Source organism: Cryptomeria japonica, chromosome 8 (genome assembly GCF_030272615.1).
Source record: "Cryptomeria japonica chromosome 8, Sugi_1.0, whole genome shotgun sequence".
In the NCBI taxonomy this organism is placed as follows: domain Eukaryota; kingdom Viridiplantae; phylum Streptophyta; class Pinopsida; order Cupressales; family Cupressaceae; genus Cryptomeria; species Cryptomeria japonica.
Genome location: NC_081412.1, coordinates 706,466,231 through 706,475,291, shown reverse-complemented (window position 1 = coordinate 706,475,291; position 9,061 = coordinate 706,466,231).

Genomic DNA, 9,061 nt, shown 5'->3' with positions numbered 1-9,061 from the left:
AAAGTAATAATACTCTCATGGGCCCATAGTTTGATGGTGAGGCACTTATCACTCTTGTTCTCATTTTAGAGGTGGGCTTGTGGTAGTCTCATGGCAACTAATTATTGGAGGAAAAAAAATCAATATTTGGTAGGAAAATGGAGCACTTAAATTTTGAGAAAAAAATTTGAATGGATGTAGAGAAGGGGGTTGAAAATGAATTGCATCATATTATAAACATTTATATTACTAAATTGTTTTGCAAAATTTATTTTTATAATATTCACCTAATTTTATGAGAAACTCTCTTATTTTTCTTGACAATACAAGAAAATTGAAGAAGCCCATCTAATTTTGTCTAAAAAAATATTTTAGCATTGCTTGCTAATAAAAGACTAGTAGATTCTTTTCATAACCACTATAATAATTATCATGCATTTTATTCATATTCAAGTGTGATATCTCTCAATCCATGTATTACTGTTATTGCAAAGGAGGGGAAGTGATGAATGGAAGTAAAGAGTCTGTCAATTGTGAGATAGATATCCAAATCTATATATGGGATAAATTCGTTGTAATTTTATACACTTCAAACTCTTACCTAGTAACTATGGAAAGGTTCTTATAAGCTTTCAGTATCCACTAGAAATTCTCCCCCTCATTTTTCTCCATTGGTTTATTTATTGTCTATTACATTCTCTTGGTTTTGATTTGGTTTAATTAGTTATACACCATCCATATATGTGGCATAAGGATAAGCCAACCTAATAATGAAAATAATTATGATATTAAAATATAATATGCTTTAGTCTTACTAACATAGTTAAGCTTCATACACAATATATATTATTTTCAAATAAGATGGGCATAACTTAAGGGTGTACCACAACAACTAGTAACTTGACAAGTTATATGATGGGTTTTACACATTCCAACAATGTTGGAACTTCCCTTTGTTAGCTTGAACGATGTCTTCCTCGTGTTCCTTCTAAGTCCAGTTTGAAACTTTTTTCTAGAAGGTCGTGTTTATCTCAACTCCTATAAGTTGAGTTTTAGGGGGTATTGTAATATAAAAAACCTATCTTGTTATGTCCCATTGAGTCCCATTTATGCTTTACACCTTTAAGATATATTCATTGTAGTTGGTTAGCAAGTACCTTATATTAAGTAGCCTATATGTGCAAGGTGTTTTATCTTATTATAATAGTATTAGTTCCATTATTAGGATAAATTATCTTTATGACTTGTATAAATATTATATAAATAGAAGTAGTGCCTCTCAATAATTTCTCAAATACATTTGTTCCATTGTATAGATGGTAAATTTGTTTCTTATCTTTGGTGTCTTTTGACACCCTGACATATTTGTGTTCTCTTGTTTTAAATAAAGGAAATTACATTTTGATTCAAAGTGGACCTAGTATTAAAATCTACATCTTATCAGAGCTTATGGTTTTAACCTCTCAAGGTTTTGGTCCTTTGTTGCTATAAAGTTAGCAGGAAAACTAGTGTTACTTTGTCACTTGTCAAATCATAAATTTAGCTCCAAGGGTTAGTTTCCAAGGATGAGATACTAATAGATATTTCATATGGAAATGGCATATCTTGACTTCTAATTTACATTTCTTTTAAAGAAACAAGCATGATAGTTTTTCCAAAAACAATTAAATTCATGTTAATCTTCTAATATGAGATTTTGCCTATATTAGAGATATATGATTTCTAAATAAAGTCCTATATTGGCATAAAATGTATTAGATATGATTACATTTTTTGTTTACCTAGGGAAAATTATCATTTTTGGGGGAATTATTAAGGATTGTTTTTTTTACTCACAATGGAATTCCTCCATTTCAAAATTAAAAATCTTCCTTGAAGAACTACAAGATCTAGGCCCCTATAGTTAGTGATGGGGCCATGAATGTGACAAATGGAAAAATTAAGGTAACTCGTCATCATAAGGTCAAAGATAAACTATATAAAGCGATAGAAACACATTTAATAAGAATTGAGGTGGCTATAGCCCAATTAGCCACACCCACTTGTGCTCATCCACACAAGCTTTGGAGAGTTTATATGCTGCATTATTAGAAGTGACATTGTTTGTTTTAGTCTTCGATGAAATAAACATTCTCAGTGTCACTTGGGAAATCTCAACTAGTTTGCATGCTCCAAATGATAATTTTTCAATTCTCAAATGTTGGGTTGAGTCAGTAGACACATATTTGAGTTGGAGTATTACTAGAATGGATGACCTCCCAATAAGTCTTGATGTTTCATCCCTATGAGCATCACCTAAATGTAATGAGTACTAAGTGAATCACTCACCCTCATGAGAGATGGGTTTGTGTGAACCGCTACTTGTGAAGTATGGGTCAATGAATTTGACTCAAAAAATGTATGTACTAAAATATTAAGATAAATAATATAATTTGGCAAATTATAAAAAAATACTTCCTACAAGTACATCATATTTGAGTGCCAATAGCCAAATATTTTAATATTTACCTATTGTTTCAATTATCATATTAGTCATCAAGGTATACAACATAGTGAAAAAGAGCAATCCAATCGGCACATAATTATCACATCTCAATCATATTCTTACATTTATTATTAAGTGTATTTGATGAGACTATTGGACATCACTTATGTTGTTTGATTATTTGATTTTTAACATGTGCATGATTGGTAAAATTAGATGATTAATTAAAATGCATGGAAATGAAATTTCAATTGAAATAATGTAAGTTATCATCTTTATTAGTGTGTAGCATTGTAAATTGTACGCTCTTTATTAGTGTATCCAGATTAGGTCATTTTGTTGTTTTGGAGCCAAATTAGGCACGTCCGTTCTACAATTTCACACTCTCTTAGGTGTGTCCAGGTTAGGTCATTTTTGGAGCCATAGTAGCTACAGTCGATCTGAACACTCTCATATTGCATAGATCCAGGTTTGTGGCTTTATTTGACAACCGTGGCTCATTGTTTATGCATAATCTCTTCAATTTCAATACAGTTACCCTAATTTCAACATTTTTACAATCAAACTTAAAAGAGGGTACCAAATCTTAACCAACAAATCTAATCAGAATTCTTAGCCCTATCATTGCTAATTTGAGGGTAGATCTATTGGATTCACCCCTTTTTAATGCAGTGGTCCCTACACAAAATTCAAGGGTTTACTTCATCTTATGGTGGAAACCCTAATTTTTCACCACATTATATTTTGGTGAACCCAACTCCTTACACTTAATTATAATTTATATTTTTCAGATTTGAGTGTTTATGCATTTACAAATTCAAATTTACATTTACAAGTTTGATTTCCAATCGAATTTTAAAAAATTAGAGGTTAAATTCACAAAAACTCTAATTTTAATACTAAAATTGAGCTTGTGGATTGTCTAATTTGGATTAATTATTTCAGATCTACTTACTTATGCAATTTAAAATTAAAATTTGCACTCGTAGATCTAATTTTCAATTTAGTGGTTGAATTTACAAAAACCCTAATTTATAATTCTAAAGTTAACTTGTGGGTTGCAAAATTGTTCAATTGTGTTTTCAAATCTAGTTCATTGCATCTTCTAATTTGCATGTTTTAAAAATATAAAAATAATAATAATAATTTCATGCATTGTTATGTGAATTTAGATTAGTCCCTTTATGCTTTATTTCATTGCATTCACTTCTTTCATTGCAAGTTTCCTTTTTCTTAAATTAGAAAAATGTCAGATTTCTTTTTACAAGAGGATGTGTTGGTATGTGGTGGTTGATCATGCAAGTATTGTACACTCGTTGGGCGGAGGTATCAACCTGAAGGGCTTCCATAATGGGGAGTCAAAGGCTCCCCCCCCCAAATTTTCTTGTACATGTACAAGAATACGAGTATGAGGAAAAGCTTACGAGAATTTTCTTTAAGGGTTAAGGTTAATTTTGTTAACCAACTTTGTATGTTTCCCTAAAAATTGCATGTTATAAGCGGCTGAAATGTAAAAGGTATTGTAATGGTGTTGTACTGATTTACTAGATAACGAGAAAAGATTGAACGGTTGTGTTCTGTGGATGTAGCCCATCTTGGGTAACCACATTAAATCTTTGTGCTATTTTGTGTTGTGTTTTTCTTCATCTTTGTCTATTTGAATCTGCATATAATTATTAAATTATATTTGCTCTGGATCTGCCTAAACCCTAACAAGATATTCTTAAGTTGCAAGGATTTAAGATATATGAAAATCCCATTTATAAGTCTTTCAAATATTCCTCTCCCAAATTTTCTCTCCCTAAATAGGACATATTGATGCAAGAAAATATTTTTAACACTTCTCTCAATGATCTCCCTGTTTGGGATGAACCATTGGAGGATTGTGTGGATTATTCTCTTAATATGTTGCTCCCCCATGAGGGTACCTTGGTGAAAGAGGATGATATTACGGTAAAAGAAGTTGATATGAGTAAGAATTACTTTAATAACACTTCACCTTCTATTCATTTCAATAACCTTCCCCCTAGAGATGAAGCATCAATAAGACATGATTGTCCCTTTCCTAAGGTTTGTTATGAAGATACTTTAGAATTGGAGGATAATATCATTTCCCATCATGTTTTCAATGCTCTCTTACCTCAAGATGAAGAACTTAACCAAGATCCAATCAATGTTATTCATGTTGTTGAAGAACTTAAAATTGTTGTCAAGGATGGGGTGACTTGTCAACCTAATTATCATGCAGTTCCTTACATATATAATAATGAAATGATTGCTTTGGAAGTTGATAAGAATATACAAATTGAAGCACAATATAATTTATTAGTTCCTACAATCCTCTCTCCAATTTGAACAAATACACCACATCCTACTAAAGAAGTTCTTAGAGAAGAACTATTCATGGATGATTGGGGGTCATTAGATTTCACACCTTCTTTTTGTAGAAAATCTAAGATGACTAAATTTTATCCTAACACGTGTCTAGATATTGATTGGGCCCTAGGAGGGAACCCTCTCCTAATCCTACACATGGATACAATGGACAAGTTTTAAGATGTGTGCAACAGAGTCATGAGAAATCAAACTTTTATAATGAAAATATATGTTTCCAACCTCTTCCTTTGTCAACATACCCTCCTCCATTATCTAGTGAATATACATCTTCTCATTCCCATATGGTATTCCAACAAGCTAGTGTTTTGTCCAGTCCTCTTTATGTCAACTTGATTTCTCTTCTTTGTTATAAACTTCAATGTGGTACCTAGGGACCAAGGCACCCAACGCCCCTATCCTAGGACCAAGGCACCCAATGCCCTGATCCTATTCAGGACCACGATGCCCAACACTCTCGTCCTCCCAGTTCATATCCAAATTTTTCAGGTTCCCTTCCATATTGTTTCAAAATCTAGATGTCTAGTTTGCAGCCCCGAAGACCATAAAAATAACATAAAAGTAATAGGTAACGATGGATGGCATATTTTTTATGATCATTTCAAACAACATTCAAGTTCCTATTATGTTGTTGCTCACCATGTGACATTGTTAGCTTACCTATTGGGGGATCATTGTCATTCGTGGTGGTACAATTTTAGGTGCAATCACACTCAGTGAGCAACAAAATAGTTTATTTATTCTTGTCTCTATGCTTGGAGGGAAAGAATATTATCCTATATTATCTCTTTCTTCTTTCATGGTTTCACTATTTCCTTTAGAGGTGCATTTTTCATACTTTGATGTCCTCTCTTGCATGGAATTGTATATCCCTTATAATTAATCTCTCCTTAAGGGAGTTTGTGATTCTTCTTCTAATTCTCTCTTTCTCTTTGAAGATTGCCTCTTCTTTAGAGTTGCAAGTTACATATCTTGATGTCTTTTCTTGCATTGAATATTCCTTCATGTGAGTACATTATACATTTGCTTATGTCTAATCTCTCCTTAGAGGCTGTATAATTCTTCTCATTGTCCCCATGCTTGGAGGGCATTGATATTTCTTATCCTTTCTAAGGACCCACTTTTCATTTGTTGAGTGGTGTTTGCTTATGATTTGATGTCATTCCTTGTGTGAAGTTGTTTTTTGCTCATGGATTCTCTCTTATGCAAGAGGTGTGTATCCTTGACTACAACCTCTTTTACACTTAGCAATGTATATCTATTATAAACAAATCCCTCACTTTGGGTCAAAAGTTTGTCATCCTTCATCAAGAATCTCTTTCACCTAGCAATAGGAGGAAGGTAGGAATTATTGTTCTCTTTCTCTTCTTTTGGTAGAAGATGCTACATTTTTTCAAGAAACTCCTCTTGGAGGAAAATTTCTATTGAGCAAATATCTCTTCTCCTCCAAGTATTCCCTTAATACTTGTTGCAATATATCTCTTTTTCAACTATCTTATCCTTGCTTATAAGAGTATTGCCTCTTTAGCTTGGATTTATAAACATTGTTGCCTAAAAGGATATCTCCTTGGTGTTGAAGGTGCATATCCTTGCTTATAGCTTCCTTAAGACATCGACATAGGGCTATGTTGACATCTTAAAGGCGAGGCATACATATCACCCTCTTTGTACTATATTGTACTATATTGTACTATATTATGCAATGTCTTAAATGGGGTGTTTATTTTCTAAACCAAAGAAAACAAACTCTTAGACGAGATGCTTCATGCTAGAAAACAAATGCAACATTTATATATGTCTTAGATGTGGTGCACATTCCCGAAACCAGAGCAAACAAACTATTACATGAGATGTCCTCGAAACCAGACATATATTTGTCTTAAACAGGGTTATACATTCTCGAAACTAGAGCAAACAAACTCTTATACGAGATGTTCCCAAAACCAAACACTCGCCCCTTGGAATTTTTCATTATATGTCCTGTGCATAGGTTGTTGCATGCTTGACACCAAAGACAACAAACTCTTATATAGGATGTTAAACACTCGAACCAAACATCACTTGCACACTCACACAAGGATGAGTGGAACTATCAATACACAGCTAGACTATTCCTACTCTCCTCTCCAACATGGATCACCTAGAAAAACACATCTAGAATGTGTATCCATGTCTCCTCTTTCTTCACATGAGCTCATAGCTTTGCTATTTGTAGTTCATGGATGATGTGTGCTCTTGCTCTTTTTATGTGATCACTTGTGTTCTTGAGATGGCATTTTTCAAGAATGATATTAGTGGTTGAGACATTTTGATTATTGAGGTCTCTTCGGCTAGTTGACTTGAGATCTTGTTTTTAGTATTAACCCCTTGTGTTATGTGTCCTTACATGTGATTGTGTGAGTTAAGATCCTAATATCGGGGGCTTGGGTCCTCAAAATTAGTGAAGTCTTATCTCCTTGTGATTGTGCTCCTACTTTCTTCTCTCTCTCTCTCTCTCTCATCATTCTACTTTACCAAGAGTATGACTATAAGCTCAGACTCTGCTAAAGTGGGGGCTAAATACAACGTCATAAATTGTACACCCTTTATAAGTGTGTCCAATTTCTCTAAGTGTTGTAGCATTGATCATTTTTGGTTGTGAGATTCTATGTTAGACCTATCCTTAGGTTTGGATATGATTTGTGGAAGATTTTTTGATGTGTTATGGGTCTCACTGTAGCATGTAAAGATCAAGATTTGATTTATTTGCAATGGAAAGTATGTTTTGACCTTTAATTGCTTATATGGATGTGTAGCATGTGAATATCCTATTGGTTATGATCTAGTGATTGCAAATTAGTGAATTGATCTTTGGAAGATGTGTTTTGATCCCCTCTTTCTCTAGGAGAGGATTGGTGTGTGTATTTTTGGTCTGAAAGGTATATTTTGGTGCAAGCCGAAGTGATTCAAGCTGTGATGACCTATCTTGTATATAAGGAATGTGTATGATTGAGTTGTGTGTATGGAAAGAGTATGGAAATGTGATGAGGTGTGGAATGTAGATGCATGATGCAAAGATAATCAATGAGGTTTGGTGAAGAGAAAAGAAGAGTTATGTTCAAATGACATGCAAGTTGTGTTGAGATTGTGACAAAGATATGAGACAGAGTGTGGGTACTTGAGATCTGAGTTGTGTGTGTTGATGTTGGTCGCTTGATGCAGAGTTCAAGGACAACTTCATGATCAGGAGATCTTTCTTTTCATATCATTTTTTGTATCTTGTCATGTTGCAGTTAGATTTAGGTTTTGCAAGTCCTCTTTTGTATCTTGCCCCATGAGCAATTAGCCTTGGTGTGCAAGTCCAGAGCAGTGAGGTCTTTTCTTTGTAATCTGATATATATAGTGAATCATTTTGTGGGAAGGTGCTCACCATGGTTTTTTCCTGTTTGGGTTTTTCACGTGTAAAATCTTGGTGTTCATATGTTGGATGTTTGTTGTGTAATTATTTATATGTTGCATTAATTGTTTGTTTGGACTAATTCACCCCCCCCCCCCTCTAAGTCTTGTCTTGGGTTCAATAATAATAGATTGATGTAGAAAAGTCATGCATTTGAATCAATGGACCAACAAATTCTTTATCAAGCAACCTACTAAATTAGATGGGTTCATTTATTATTGACCAATGAAGCATAGCTTCTTGGATGATGTTGGCATTGTATATGCAACCGAGGAGGTTCTAAGTTATTCGATCATTTGTGTATAGGAATTTAATTGAAAGTGACAAACTGAATTGGAAACATAATTGTGTTGAAAGTAAATCTAACTACATAGTAGTTGCTACAAATAATTGTTTAATGACGTGACTATTTCTATTGGACTTTTTACTATGTTGTCGCTTATTACACACAACCTATGCAAATTAGTTTATTGACAAGTGATCGTATCAATTTGATTCAAATAAATTAACATGACAAATTATGCTACCAACTAATCAACAATCTAACTATCATAAACAATTATCTATATTTTAAAGAGGATTAAAATACCTCAAGTGGCCCTTTCTTGAGTATTATAAACTCAGCTATCAATATTCAGTCTTCAACTCATACTTCATTATCAACATTCATCATTTAATATAGATTCAAAAGAATGCATAAAACTGAAAAAATAGTCTTAGTGAATGACAAAGACACTAACAACACCCAAGATTTGGTGACTGATTGA